Source organism: Meriones unguiculatus, chromosome 18, assembly GCF_030254825.1.
Source record: "Meriones unguiculatus strain TT.TT164.6M chromosome 18, Bangor_MerUng_6.1, whole genome shotgun sequence".
Classification (NCBI taxonomy): domain Eukaryota; kingdom Metazoa; phylum Chordata; class Mammalia; order Rodentia; family Muridae; genus Meriones; species Meriones unguiculatus.
Window position 1 is genome coordinate 16,225,748 of NC_083365.1, and position 16,307 is coordinate 16,242,054.

Below are 16,307 nucleotides of genomic sequence, written 5' to 3' on the forward strand. Positions count from 1 at the left end.
AGGCTCTCTCCTCTAATCTGGCCACGTTGTATACTTTGAATGCCAAGGCCTTGTGGAAGTTGTGTTTGAAGGTGTGTTTGATGACACTTTCCTTTCAGACATTCAGTCTTCAAGCCCTTCTTAGGAGCTGGCATCCCTCTGAAACTGAGCTTTAAACTAGCTTGACTGTTGTTCTCTGTTTTTAACTAGTTGTCCTTTCTCAGAAAGCACAGCTCAGTATTCTGCATTACCATTTGCCAACAAGGAATAATTTCAACTACTTTAGATTTTTCTCTAATTCCCTGCTTAGAATTAAAGTTTTTGTCATGCTGGATGTGTGATGCAGACCTTTAACCCCAGCACTCTGGAGACAGAGGCAGAGCCAAGTGGATCTCTGTAGATTTGAGGCCAGCCTGCTCTACAGTTCCAGGCCAGCCAGGGCTCCATTGTGAGACCTTATCTAAAAAAACAAAAAGCCAACTAACAACAACCTGAGAACCTTTATCAGGTGTGCAAAGTGACATTGTGCAATTTTTTTTCTTCTTTCACACCATCCGCTTGGTATATCTTACCTCAGCATCTATTGCAAACTCCACTAAAGGTAAAATAAACACCGTAAGAACATTCTAGAAGAAGAGCCGCTGCCTTCTGATCAGTTGGTACCCTCTTTCTAAAACCAAGCTTTACACAGTTTCAGCTGTCATTTCTCTCCCAGGGCTCTTTCAACCACAGACCCTGTCTTTACTCTCTATTTAAAAAAAAAAAAAAAAAAGCAGCACTTTCTTGGCTTTTGTTAGTTTGACTCAACCCATTAGCCATAAGAACAATAGCCTAATTGTCAGTGAAATTCGCCTTTGAGCTGCCACTCTGTCTCCTCTTTGGTTTTCCACTGTGCTGCTGCCGGAGCCACCTCCTCAGGGCTTGTTTCATTTGTTCTCTCCTTTAAAAAAACAAGCAGGGTTAGAACTGTTTTAGGGTGGCTGGCAAAACAAACAAACAAACAAGAAAAACCCAAACAAACATACAAAAAAATTGGACCGATTTTTCCCAAATGGCCCTCAATAAATGTGGATTTCCTTTGTCCTCAATAAGCTTGTAAGAAATGACACCAGCAAATCTAAGCCACTCTAAGGCAAGAGATCATGCCTGTTTGTTTGTTTGTTGTTTTGTTTGTTTGAGACAGGGTTTCTCTGTGTAGGCTTGGCTGTCCTGGAACTCAGTCTGTAGATTAGGCTGGTCTCAAACACAGAGATCCAACTGCCTCTGCCTCCTGGGTACTGGAATTAAAGGCATGTGCCACCACCACCTGGCAAGAGGTCACTTCTTCTGGTGTTTTACACCTAGGGTGTGGGGAATAATACATGTTTTAAAATTCCTCTCTCAAACACCTTTCAAAATTATAAAGCAAAGAAGGAAGTAGAAGCAGCCGTGGAACTAAAGCTTTGAAGTATGTCTCACCATTTTAGAGTAATGTCTAACTAGACACCCCAGTGACAATAGTAAACTCCTTGGAGCCTTTTTATACTTTCCTGTGTAGTGTTGATTGGGATTTTGATTAAAAGTCTTGGGCACAGCTGGGTGTAGTGGTGCAAGCCTGTAATCCCAGCATTCAGGGAGGCAGAGGCAGGTGGATCTCTGTGAGTTCAAGGTTATCCTGGTCTACAGAGGGAGTTCCAGGACAGCCAGGACTGTTTCACAGAGAAGCTTTGTCTTGGAAAAACCACACACACACCACACACACAGTCTTGGGCCCTCTTAATGTCTGAACACTCTCCCTACCCTCTCCCCACCCTCTTCACCCTGTAACCCTGGCTGGCCCGGCTTGAAGCATCGTTTTCCTGTTTTAGCATCCACGGTGCCGAGATTACAGGCATGGACCAGCATGCCTGGCTTGAGCTTTGTGTTGAAGGGAAGAACTGTGTCTGCTTTGGTTCCCTCTATATATGTTGACACGCAGTAGGTGAGTCCAATAAATGTCTGAAAAGTGAGCGAGAATACCGTGCTAAACACAACACTCCCTCGCTTTTTACCGAAATGATTCTGGTTAAGTGTGGAGTAATCCCAGCATTGGCTGGAGGACCTGGCTAATTTCAAGCTCCTTTCAGGTCTCAGGCTACTGAAAGAATCAGACTAACTTTGTAACCTATGTTTCTTTAATTGCCTTATAACTTACATTTTCAAGTTTTAGGCCCATGTTAATTAAAGCCTCTTGGTGCTTCTCCAGAGAACTGAGGAATGTAAAAGTTCCTGACATTAGCCATCTGTGAGGGCAGAGATAAGGAAGAGAACAAGCAGAGATCTCTACTAAATGGAGAGAAAATCACTGGCTGGCACCAGTGAGATGGGCTTTGTTTGGAAACTGGGGCAAATGGCCCCAATCCTTCTCCTGACCTTTGATTCAAAGCCTGTAACCCCCACTCCTCAGAACAGACACGGGATGAGTTAATCATTCTCCCACCTTTAACTGTGGCTATATCTCATATGGCAGGAAATTCCAAACTGACTTGAAGATCAGATATTTACGACAGGGCTGACCAGACCTAAGGGTGCCCAGAACCAACCTTGAACTCACAGAGCGCCACCTGCCTCTGCCTCCTGAGTGCTGGGATTAAAGGCAAGTGCTTCCACTGCCTGGCTTCAGTAAGTATTCTTAACACACTTTACTAAGTGAAAACTCTACATGCTACAACTGGACTAATTTTCATTTGTTATTTAACTAAAACTTCGCTGGAAATTATATTAAAAATCAGTCAATAGGAAAGATAGAAAATGTAATATTTTAAAAAAAAAAATGAAGGCTAGGAAAGGGATGAAGGCACAAGAGGTTTGAACTCTCCAACTGCCCTTTCTCCTAAGAGGAGGAGGAGTAAGAGACCAGCCCTTCTCTGAGCGTGGTAGGGTCTTTTCTGATGATTCTCGTGGCTGTAAGACTTGGGTTCACAGCTTCTTTCTTTTACACAGTCACATAGGCAGTAACTGCACACAAGCCGCCCCACCAAGAGATACACACATAGAAGGGAAAGGGTGGCCATTATGCCTGAGCTTCCACCCATAGGTAGATGGATCAACACAGAAGTTGCGTGCCTGAAAAGCAACGCGGCCCAGACCTCTCCCCACAGCGGGCAAGGCTTGGCTGCTTGGCCCCTCAATAAATGGATCGGAAGGAAGGAAGGAAGGAAGGAAGGAAGGAAGGAAGGAAGGAAGGAAGGAAGGAAGGGAGAGAGACAGAGAAACAAAGAAACAAACAAAAAGAAACCAGGCTGCCTTGCTTTTATTTATAATTTTTAATTTTATGTGTGTGGGTGTTTGGCCTGTCTGTAGATCTGTGCAACACACACCTGCCTCATGCCACAGAGGCCAAGAAGAGGGCGTCAGATCCCGTGGAACTAGAGTTAGAGCTGGTTGTGAGCCAACATGTGTGTGCTGGGGACCAAACCTGAGTCCTCCAGAAGAGCAGCCAGTGCTGTTAACTGCTGAGCCAGTCCCTCTGCTTTTTAAATGTAATATCTTTATTACTCTCTGGAGAATATATATATATTATGTTTTTATTATAGTCATCCCTATTCCTCCCCTTAACTCTTCCCAAATCCACTCCCTCCCAGAATACTGTCTTCTTAAAAAAAAAAAAAAAAAAAGTAGCTTAGAGATTCCAATTTGTGCTGCCTGCATTGTCATGGGTGTGGTGGAGGCAGTCCACTCGAACCTACCAAGGGGCCATACCCTTAAATAAAACTAACCTTCAGGGGTTGGAGAAATAGGTCGGAGGCTAAGAACGCTGGCTGCTCTTTCAGAGGACCTGGGTTCAATCCCTAGCACCTAATTCCCAGATGACCTGGATTCCTCCTTTGGTGGCTGTGAGCCCCTTCACTCACATGTATACACCCCCTTACAGACATATTAAATTAGAGTTTAAAATCTTAAATAAAAGAAAAAGACAGCAGGCTCTCCCTCCCTCAGAAGACAGGAACCATCATTAGCTCCTCACTTAGGGTTGGAGGCGAGTGAACCCTTACTCCCTCCGTGATGGAGTGGTGACTGGTTGACGTTGCTTAGGCAAGCGCAGCCGCTGGGAGCTGAGGCCAGCCAGCTCTTAACATAGCAAGTCCTAGGCCAACTGCTTTGACGTAGTGAGATCCTGTCTCAGAGAAACCAGCATTAGCGTGGGGCTAAAGAAATGCCTGAGTGGTTAAGAACACTGTCTGCTCTTGACGAGGAGCAGAGCCGAACAGCACCCACACGTGCGCCCACAGCCGTCTGCAACTTCAGTCCCGGGGAATGTGTGCCGCGTATGACCTCCACAGGCACCGAGCGTCCCGTGGTGCGCAGACATACACACACAAAAAACGCACTCACGTCTGCACCCAGGTCATCAGGTTTTCTAGGCAGCGTTTTTACCTGAGGAGCCCCCTCTCCAGCCTGTGATGGCATCTTTTGACAAAGGTAGCTCCTTTGTTTTGTCTTTCAGGCCTTCGTGGACTAAAGGGTAAAGACCCAATGGGTGGAAACGTGTGTAATTTACGCACTTGAGCTGGGTCTTTAGATTTAAAAGGAATTTCTGAAACTCATGAGATTCTTGCAGTTTGCCAAAACACGGTTTAACAAACACCTCTGACTCTGAATACAATTGGTGCCCATCTCCCTCTGGCCCTTAGAGCAAGGCCGTGCACTCAGGAGTTCTCTCTTAGCCTGCAGTGATGTACATTTAACGAGAATGCAGCTGAATTCAGGCATTGTACATTAGCCAGCAGACTGTAACAGTCTCGTGAAGCTAATCAGGGATTCGTCTTTGGAGAAACGCTATTTTAAAATAGAAAAGAATAACCGGGATTTTGTTTGTTTGAGACAGGGCCTCTCTGCAGTTCTGGCTGTCCTAGAACTCTCTCTGTAGACCAGGCTGGCCTCGAACTCACAGATATCTGCTTGCCTCTGCATCCAAGCACTAGGATTAAATGGTGTAGCAACATGCCCAGTCTAGAGGGTGACCCTGTTTTAACTGGCCTCTTCACTTCCCCTGCTTTTCCTTCTCTGTTTCTACTGAGCCAGTGACTCACATTGCTTTCCCATTCTCTACCTCTTTTCAACAGGACAGGCTATGTAAAAGAGGTGGCCCATGGCAAGGGGTAGCCTCATACTCCCGAGGTGCAGCTGCACCCCACTTGCTAGAGCTGGCCTCGGAACCATTCTTAGACCATGCCATTCCTCTGTCTATAGGCTCACTATTACTATTTCCCCACCCAGTATTTTGTCCTGAGCCTCTGTGAACCACAATAGCAATCTAAGAATGTACCCCAGAGTCCAGTAACCATGGAAACTCCATCACATGTGGCAATACTAGGAACTGAGCATTTACCTCTCAGAGATTTAATGTGTTATGATGGTTAGCACAGGAAAGCACTTTGTCTGGATGTTAGCTTAGACTCATTCTGAATGGTTCTCTATCCTAAGTAGGTGCTCTGTCCTGAGCAGAATTCTGTCTGTCTGTCTCTCTTTCTCTCTCTTGTTCTCTCTCTCTCACATGCATACACACGCACAGATTTGTACTAAAGATACAGAAAGTTTATAATAAAACAATACTCTTGTAAAAATCACAAAATCCCAATAATTAGTAGTCTTAAAACAGAATGCAGAACCAGGGGCAGTGGTGCACGCCTGTCATCCCTTCACTCAGGGAGGCAGAGGCAGGCAGATCTCTGTGAGTTCGAGGCCAGCCTGGTCTACAAAGTGATTCCAGGACAGCCAAGGCTATATACAAAGAAACTTTGTCTGGAAAACCAAAACCCAAAAATAACAACAACAACAAAAACACAGAAAAAGAATACAGGATACGGAGTTTATTATTTGATGAAAGAAAATATTCATGAGGATCAGAATTCATTTCTGTTTTGTTTTGTTTTGTCTTGTCTACTCAGGGCCTTGCTATTAAGTCCTGGCTTTCCTAGAACCCCCTTTGTAGACCAAGCTCATATCATATAGTAGCAATGGCAATCCCCTGCCTCTGCTTTCCAAGAGCTGAGATTACAGGCGTGTCCTATCATGGACTCAACCCTCCAAATTAATTTCTCCGTTCATTACTCTGTGAACATCTGTAGAGTTCCTACGATGCAGGATTGTGCTTCGAAGCAGTGCTGGTAGAACGACAAATCGGAGAGAACTGCACAGAGCAAGGCTCCGGGCAAAGAAACAGCAATGCAAGGTGTGTGGCAAAATGAGGGTGGGCACTGCTGACATCAGACTTTACGTTGCCCCAGCTGCCATCCAGCAGAGCACCAACGCGCTCTCTGCTACTCCCAGCCCCGGTTAGGCAGCAGGTTCTGGGGCAGGAGGAACGCTGTTGTTTTAAGTACCGTGTTCTAGGGCAGTTTATTATGAAACAATGGGACAGCTGGAAGAGGAATGTGACGAAACCATCCACACGAGGAGCACACAGTGGCTGCCCCACAGGTGCCAAGCGCGCATCAATATTTACCAGTGGGCTTATTTTACTATCGGCTATCATCACCGTGAACATGCTACGATTTCGAAGGCATTGTGTAACATTAATCAATCTTGGTTGCCCTGCTCACTTCTCCCACTCTTGTCTCCTGTGTCCTTTCTTTCCTCACCTGCTGGCCACACGGCTCAAGGTCATTGAAGTAGGGAAGGACTTCAATTGCCTGTTGACCTGGCATGGCCTGTTTCACTGCTTTCCCTTCCCTTCCTAGCACCTTCAGACTGTCCCTTCAGAGCCACCCTTCAGATCTATTCTCTTACATAGCAACCAGAGAGAGTTTGTTTTGTTTTTATTTTTTATTCAAATATGCCCTAGTTAAAATCCTTCAGTGGTTCCCACTGTTAGGATACAGCCTCCAGCCTTAGCGTTGGCTTCCAGCCCTGTGCAACCTGCCCTCTGCTAACCTCTCCAGGCTTATCTCGGCTCACTGTGCTGCGAGACTGGCCAGCCTGTACCTATTCTGCCTCTGGGCGCTGGAGCACACTGTTCCTGTTTTCTTTGAACCTTCAGAGTCTTTTAAGGTCTTTTTTTGAGGGGGGGAGGGGATTGACTTTCTGTTGTAGGGCACCACCTTAAGCCTCACTTGCTCACAGTAGACCCCATGCCCAATAGCACATTTATTCACCGGGGTGAATACATGATAACAATACCTATTTGCACTATTAAATAGCTATCTGTTTAATGTCTGCCTCTACAAAGGTGACAACGATTTTTTTTTTCACAGCCGAATCTCCTCAAACCTCAACACACAGGATGCAAATGAGGGTCAAATTGGCTCATTGCATAGGGTGTGGTTAGTATCTTGATATTGTGTTTTATTGTTCGTGTTCACAGCCAAATTGAACGGATCATATAGAAAGCTCCCTTAGAACTCCTCCCCCTACATTCTCAGCACTCTGGTGTGCTGATGCCTGGTCTTAAAATGTCTGCTGCACTCTCTGGTGTCACAAAAGAGCCACCTTTTTGCCTTTAGCATCCTCTGGACAAGACTAAAAAAAGAGTCTCCGAATGCGCCTGACCTGGCACTGCTTCTTTATAGTCAGGGACCTTAAAAAACACGGTGACGGAAGTCCTGCCGCTTGTATCCCTGCGAGCAGCCACCCGTGGAGTTCAGGAAAGAGGACCTGACAGAATCCTCTTCTTACATCTTCAGAATCTCCACCCTAACCTCTCCTTCCCAACTGAATTCTGTCCAAGCCCTCACAGACAGCTGGCGCCACAGGTGCCGGTCACAGATGCAAAGGGAAAAACTGGAAAAGTCATATCTCCATTCCAGCTGCGCAGCAGAAAAGGAAATGAAGAGGAGGGTGTGGTCAACTGGATGGCTGTGGGAATAGCCACCAATTGCAACTTCTACAGAAAATGAAGAGCTGAGCTTAGAAGCTTCTTTGTAAACTAGTACATACAAACACTCCTATCAAGTTGTTCAGATGTTTCCCTAGGAAAAAAAAATTAACTAAGGAGCAAAAGCACCTGTCCATGCAAAGGCTTGTCATGAAAAGTATTCTTACTGTGACATTTGTAAACAATCTAACCACTACCAAATATGAGTGGATAAGCAAAGTATAGTGAATCCACACAACGGGACGCTGTTCTGAAATGAAAAGGAATGGAACTGTAAGGCACACATCAACACTTTTGTGCAAGAAGCCAGACCTACAGAAGAGTACATACCATATGGTTCAGTTTGTGTAAAGTTCTAAAGACAGAGAAAAGCCTGCACTCCCACATTCACTGAAACACTGTTCACGGAAGCCATAATATGGGCCCTTGAGGTGCCCAGCAATGACTAAATGGGTGCAGGAAAGGTGTTATATTTACACAGCCACACTCGACAGAAATGGAGGACATAAGTAAAATACACCCGGCACAATGGACAAGGGACACACGCTTTCTTCCATAAGTAGAATATAAGTGGAAGCCCGGCGGTGGTGGTGCACACCTTTAACACCAGCACTTGGGAGGCAGGGGCATACAGATCTCTGAGTTTGAGGCCAGCCTGGTCTACAGAGTGAGTTCCAGGACAGTCAGAGCTACACAGAGAAACCCTGTCTTGGAAAACCAAAAACCTGATGGTGGTCATTATAGGCTATAATGAGTGGGGGCATCTAGGGATTATATGCTTTATAAATAAAATACGCTTGTCCACATGCCCATGAGCCCTGTGTCCCACTGTCATACATAACAAAGTGCATCTAAATAGGACAAATAAGGTCTGGTGTGTCTGTAGCTCACAACAATTTGTTACATGTCTTATGGGAGGAAAAAGGGGGTTTGAACTTTCCTGGCACAAAGAAATGATACAGGTTGTACACACGTGTTGAATGGTTGCAGTATATCTCATTAATATGTCTAACTATTGTGTTCAATTAAATTGCATATAATTCTACAACTGCAAATTAATCCACATAAGCAGAAGAGCAGGATGGTAGATATGTTCCATTTATCCATTTATTGAAGCATTTAATTATACCTAAATAAGGTTCTAAAAAAAAAAAAAGCGGGGCCTGATGGCGCACTCCCAGCACTCAGGAGGAAGCAAGAGGACCAAGAGTTCAAGGGCAGCCTCAGTTACAAATTGAGTTTGGGGCCAGAGCACTCTATAAGAGCCTAGATCAAAAACAAACCAGCCAAGCAAACAAAAACCAAAGACAACAACAAAAGAAAGCCACTGCCTGGGTATTCCTTCTAGAGGCAATTGGTGGTTCATTGAAATGGAACACAATAGGTTTGGAGGAAGATTTCAAGTTGTGTTTGAGATATACTGAGCTTGGGGTAAAGCCAGAAGCCCCAGATACAGATGCTAATGCATCTTGGGGTATAAGAATTTGTCTTAGTCAGGGTTTCTATTGCTGTGATGAAACTCCATGACCAAAAAGCACGAGCTGGGGAGAAAGGGTTTATTCAGCTTCTACTTCCACATTGGTGGTCATCACCAGAGGAAGTCAGGACAGGAACTCAAAAAGGCAGGGACCTGAATGCAGGAGCTGACGAAGAGGCCATGGAGGGGTGCTGCTTACTGACTTGCTGCCCATGGCTTGCTTAGCCTGCTTTCTTATAGAACCCAGGACCACCAGCTCAGGGATGGCACCGCCCACAATGGGCTGGGTCCTCCTCAATTGAGCACTAATTAAGAAAACGCCCTACAGCCAGATCTTACGGAGGCATTTTCTCAATTAAGCTTCCCTCCTTTCAGATAACTGCAGTGTGTGTCAAGCTGACGGAAGACTAGCCATCGCTGAGGGTGGCTATCTGTCATCGCTTTACTGAAGTACGAGCACTGAGCTTTGTGGGAAGACTGAGGGAGATACAAAAAGAAGTAGAGAGAAAGATGGGTAACCTGTTGTGTAATTTCGGCCCTTCCGCAGAGGGGTGTGGGTAGTGTCTAGCTTGGCGTTCCAGAGACCTGGTTGTGTTGGGTTATCGAGGGAAGTTCTGCAAAGAGGTGGAAGATGAAGATCCGGGAGAGAGAAAGGATGCCGGATGATACTAAGTGCATCAAAACAGAAAGGGCTAAGTAGAGCATGCTCCTGGGATGTAACTGCCTCTGCAGCTCCCGGAGACACTTGCAAGGGCCGTGTGCCCAAGAGTCAGTCAGTGGCAAGGGAGGCAGCGCGTGCTCACCGGGAGAGTACCGCCTGCTGACCTAAAGGAGATTTTAAAGGGGTGGGGACACAGTAGAACCATTATTCTGGTTTTGTTGTTTGTTTGGTTTTGTTTGTTTGAGACAGGGTTTCTCTGTGTAGCCCTGGCTGTCTGGAATTCACTCTGTAGAGCAGGCTAGCCTCGAACTGTGAGATTCACCTGCTTCTGCCTCCCAAGTGCTGGGATTAAAGGTGTGCACCACTACCATTGGGCTTTTTTCTTTTCTTTCTTTTTAAATTCTTGTTTATATAAACATATGTGTCAAATACCCTCAGCGGATCTCAGATGCTCATCATCCAATGCCAGCCACTGTCAGCTCTTATTTGCTATGACACCCATCCAGACGAACTCGAAGCGGATCCTAAACAGGCCAATACCCTGGACAGACAGAAAGTGAAACACAAACAGCTGACACATGTTTAAAGTGCTTAATACCCGCCACTGTTAGCTAAACTCAAATTAAAACGACTCTGAGATTCCGTCTCACCCCATTCAGAATTCCCATCGCCAAGAAAATAAACAATAAATGCTGGCAAGAATGTGGGGAAAGAGGAACCTTTACACGCTGTTGGTGGGTTAAACTGCTGCAGTTGCTACAGAAACCAATGCGCAGGTCTCTCAAACCCTCGGGGGTTGGAATGCGTGGTCTCAGTGGAACTGTTTGTGAAGAATTAAGAAACACGGCCCTGTTGGAGAAAGTGTTGCTGGGCATGAGCGTTGAGCTTTCAAAAGGCCATTCCAGGCTCAGTCTTGCTCTCTCCCTACTGCCTGTGGCTCCAGATATAAAACTCTTAGCTACAGCATCATGCCTGTTTGCTTCCTGCCGTGATGATCATGGACTAACGCTCTAAAGCTGCAAACAATCTCCCACCTAAATTCTCTGTTTATAAGAGTTGCCTCGGTCATGGAGTCTCTTCACAACAACGGAAGAGTAACTGAGGCAAACAGCACTGCCATACGACCCAGCCACACACCACATATCCAGAGGGCTACATCTTACCATAGAAATGCCGGCAGATCCATGGTTACTGCTGCTAGATTCAGAACAGCTAGGAAATGGAGCCAACCTCGATTTAATCAACAGGCGGATGGAAATGAGACTGTCGTGTATGTGCACAGTGGAATCTTATTCCTCTGTAAAGGAAAATAACATTTTCAAGAAAGCAGATGGAACTGGAAAATGTTGCCTTAAATGAGGTAACCCAGGCTTGGAAAAGCAAACACTGCCTCTTCTCGACACACGTAGAACTTCCATACGTGTGTACTTGCATGGGGTGAAGCACTAGAAAGGGAGCACAGTGGGAGAAGTGCATGTCAGGTGCAAACGGAAACGGAACGGGGGGTGGGTGAGTGGTGAGGACACCAACTGGGGAGCCAGGACAGGGAGAGGGGAGAGGACCAGGAGAGCAGCACAGATGTCTTCCAGTGCTCAGCTCAGTCAACTGTCTGACCGGTGAGCACCTTCTGGAAGAAGGGATCAGGCAATATTGCTGAAATGCCCGCAACGTGCTGCCCAAGCATCCTCCAGAGCAGGTGAGCCTTGGGAACAAAGTAGGGCCACAGCCGCAGACAAGGGAGGAGGTGTGGTCCAAAAGCTTGAGTGCCAGAACCTGGCCCATGACAAGTCCAGACAGAGCTGTAACCTCAGCAGTGCCCCGCTAATCCACTTACCCAGTAAGCATGGACTAAGCATTTAGAGTGATTACCGCATGGCTTTAGAACAATGAGGTCTGAGGTTCAAGTCCACTGAGTTCTAGTTGATACTAATGCTACCGGCTGGAGGATTGTACTCTGCTCTGCCTGGTAATTTGATCCTTTCAACATACAATTTAGTTCGTTCTTCGGATGGTTGGTTGTTTCGTTGTTGTTGTTTTGTTTTGTTTTTTCTAGCGCCCAGAAACAGGGACATGCTAAGTATAAAGTCTAGTTACGGAGTGGCATGCCTCCTCCAGCCTGTAAAGACCGGTTTTAATGTCTCTGCAAGTGTGAGATGTGTCTATAGCAAATGGCCGCTGCTGAGGAGGCTATCACCATAAATAAAAAGGGCATTGGAATGGGAGTCCCGTGCAGACGTCAAAGGAAGAAGTCAAAGGTCCTGGGCTCTGCTCATGAATAAAAAGGCAGGGTGATTGCTTTCTGGGGAAATTAGGCAAGAGAAAGAAGAAACACGGTGGAGGGAACTTTGGAACAAACTGAATTGTGCTATTTGCTTTGCTACATCACAACGGAATCCTTGCTGTTGCGTCCGATTAGTTTGACACCTCTTTGCAATAGTGTTTGAGGAAGACACGGAAACAGGTGTGTCTATTTGAGATGATGCAGCACAGAGAAGAAACTCTATGGAAAGGGAGAGCCAGGGCAAGATAATTAGGCAGAATCACAGGTGGCAGGGAGAGAGGAAAGCCCCCAGCTGAGAGTCTCTAGGAGGAAGGGTCAGAGGCTTGTTTAGGTAAAGCTGTGAGAATGGATGATGGGCCCAAAAAGCTGGAGAACTTGGCACCGCCGTTTGTTGTCAGCTAATTCTCAGCCAGGACAGATTCTAACCGGTGACAATACTTGTGTGCTGAAGACATTAGAGGTGGAATAATGGCTGGGGTAGAGAAATGAGAGAGAAAAGAGTTAGTAAAGTACATTTCTGTAAGAAGAGGATCCCCTAAACTCCTGTGGTGAGGGTGTTTCCCTGCAGTTTTAATTGAGATAACCAGTGTTCGGTGTTGCTCAGGCTGACCTTGAACTCTTGATCATTCCTGCCTTTGTCTCCTAAATGCTGAGCCACTATACTCGCTCAGATTAGTTGAAATTGCAAACACCGGGCCAAGGGAAACAAGGCAGAAAATGCCACCAGCAAGAATATTCTGGTCAATAAATGTGTGGTTCCCCATGACAAAAAAAAAAGAAAAAACATTATTCAATGGTGCTAGAGAGATGGCTTCGTTGTTAAGAGCACTGGCTGCTCTTTCAGAGGACCCAGTTTGATTCCTACCTCCAACATAATGGCTCACAGCCATCCGAAACTCCAGACCCAGGAGATCCAACACCATCTTTTTTGCCTCTGAGGGCACCAGGCATACCCATGGTACACAAACATGCATGTAGGCAAAACATCTACACACATAAAATTAAAAAAATTTCTGCATGTAATGAAAACATTAAATAAGGTGGAGGGCTGGAGAGATGGCTCAGTGAATAAAGTGGTTGCCATACAAGCCTGAAGACCAAGGTTCAAATCCCCAGAAACCATTGAAAAACCTGGATGCAGTAATCTATTTCTTAGAAAGGAAGGAAGAAAGAAAGAGAGGAAGGAAGGAAGGAAGAAAATGTTATTCTACCCAGGGCATGTTGGTACACGAAATCCCAACTTTCAGGAACCGAAGGGGTGAGAGGCAGGAGGATTGCCACAGACTTGAGGCCAGTCTGGTATACGTAGCAAGTTGTCAGCCATCTGGGACTATATAGTGAGTGAGGAGATCATATCTTAAAAGAAGGGGCTGGAGGGATGGCACAGTGGTTAGGAACACTGGCCACTCTTTCAGAGGACCCAGGTTTGATTCCTGGTACACACACGGGAACTCACAACTGTCGGCAACTCCAATTCCATGGGATCCAGAATTTATCCCTGGACCTTGGTGCCAGGTAACAGTCAGTGGCAAAACAGAACGCCTCGTGTACAAAGAAGCTCTGCGGTCTTGGCACTCTCTTCTTTTATGATAGTAAATCAGCCCAAGATGTCAACAAATGTGTAATCGTCTGGAAGACACAGCCTTGCGAGGCATACGGTTAGATTTCCAATAAAAGCACATTAGGTTAGCCTTTTGTGGAGGGTGTGTACCGGATGTCCCCTCCTCAGCTTGCCAGGGGACAGCGTGGAGTCACGTGCACTGCAGTGGACCCTATGCTTAGTTCAGACACAGAGCCTTCTGCGTCTTTATGTAGGGTTTCTCTGTGTAGCCCCGGCTGTCCTGGAACTCATTCTGTAGACCACGCTCTCAGGTGCTGGGATTAAAGGCGTGTGCTACCACACCTGATGCAATATCTGATCGTTTGTCTCTTTTTCTTGAAATGAGGGCCTGTGTCTCTCATTAGGTAGCAGAACATTACATAGCTTCACAAGAAGAATTATTGAAAATAAGCGTGTCAAAGCTTGTGTGTGTTTTACAAGCCAGAGACAACGGTATTGGATGTCAAAGTCTTTCTCTATGAAACAGCAGGGCTGAACTGCAAGACTGCTGAGCCAGGGACATCCTTTGTCTCAGATGCTTGATACTGTTGAGACGATTTAGGGCTTCCTGAAGTTTTCCCAAGAATTTACCCCCTTCTGACTCAAGCACTGTTAACACAGAGCAGAATCTGACATCTTGGAGACCAAGTTCTCCTAACAAGTGCTGGAAAAGGCTGTCAGAAATGTTAAGATAACAGCCCAGGGATCTTTTGGGAATCTGCCATTTCATCTTCAATAACAAATGACTCTGTGTGAGAGAAAGCAGAGCTTATTATAAGGTCAGGTATCACTTGATCCCCCTTACATGAAATGTCCCCAAAGGGTAAATCCCCAGAAAAGTAGCCTAGGAAGTAGCCTAGTGGTTTATAGAGTTTACAGTGAGGTAGGAATGGAGAGCAATGCTGGCTGGCTGGGCTTTGTGCTCTGTTTCACGTATTTTCTCATCTCTCTGAGGGAATTAACTCACCCAGTTCTCACGGTAAAGCGTGAGAAGCCAGTGCAGTTATTATTTTCATTTTACACACAGCTAGGATCCTCCACCTGAACAGGCCATGGTTTGACAAGACTCATGCCTCCAATCTGGCTCATTCTAAGCCTGAGCCTGTTATCAGTGACCTGTAGATACGTACAGCCCATGGTGGTGCACAAGAGATATAGCGATACTTTGATAAAATAACCAAACTCTTTATGTGCTTCTAGTTGAAAAAAAAAAAAAAAAGAAAAAGTACTTGCCTATTTCTTAAGTGAATGACTGTAATGATGGGTCCAGCTGGTGAGCAACAAACTTGTGGCAAGCGATGCCAAACAGACAGTCCAGGAGGCCAAAACAAGTCTGTAAGCCATAAACTCCCAGTATTTTAGGGAATACTTTGAATACCTGCTGGCACCTTCTTCAGTTAGCTGTGACAGTCACTCTGTATCCGGGCCTCTGTGGTCCCTCCCAGGAGGCTTTCTACAAAGATGTCTTTGGCAAAGTTGGCCGTGTGGCTGTTGCGGTGTAAAAGGAGTCGGGGCTTACAGTTGTGGAAATGTCCTCCTGCAGGGCTGCATTCACCCACTGGCCAACTTACCTGTCCAAAGAGTTATCTTTGACTCCTGACTGTGATGCAACATTTGGATCTTGGTGAGCAGTGACTCAGGCAGATCATCTCATGTCAGGTGATGTGACCCGATGGCATGAGCCCTGGGCCTCCCGTCCAGCAGCATTTCAGTAACATGCTCTGTCAAAGTGGCCTTTCCTCATCCGGAATCCACTCTGTGGAGCAGCACTGCATCTTTTTCATCTGGATTTCCCCTTGGGATGCGTCCCCACCCGAAGCTTTTCATGCCTCTGAAACTAAATCCAAATAAATTACACCAACACGACAGTAACACAAAAGTTAAAAAAAAAATACCAACTTGTATCTAAGAAAACATGGAATGGTAGCCTGCCTCAGACTCTGTTCCCACGCCTGGACCTTTCCTGATCTCTTACATGTGGAAGGCTGTCACGGGGTCTTGGGAAAAAAGGGAAAGGTTTGGGACAGTTGTACAATAGGAGTGCTACAATGCCTTCAGGTTTTGGCCTTGGTGATCTGACCTCAGTGGGCACGCTGTGGACATTTTGTCTCATTCCTAAGACACAGCAAAGTAAACACTCAGCGCTCTAGGGCCGGGCTGCCTACTGAAGCGGGAAAACTGAGTAGGAGAGAATGAAAGATGGGCATGTTGTCTAAAGAGTAGCAGAATGGAAGAGAACCGGAGGGAAGGAAACCAGGATACCGGATCTGCAGGAAGTCTGTGTGTGTGAGAGAGATTCTGTCAGGAAGCTCCTCCCCCACCCACTTCATTCCTGCTGATGGCCCAGGTGCCCGGAGAGCAGCAGGCTGGGAACAAACACACTGCCTACCAAGCTGGACAGCTCCACACCCAGCCCAGGGGCACCCACAGCCTTCCTTTTTTTGTTTTTGTTCCACGTGACGCTCATTTCTCCTC

The 16,307-nt window shown here is 46.1% G+C and overlaps 1 pseudogene; it reads right to left on the bottom strand.

The window, feature by feature from the left end:
* Nucleotides 1–16,307, bottom strand: part of LOC110560158 (large ribosomal subunit protein uL11-like) — a 32,948-nt pseudogene that overhangs the window by 15,746 nt on the left and 895 nt on the right.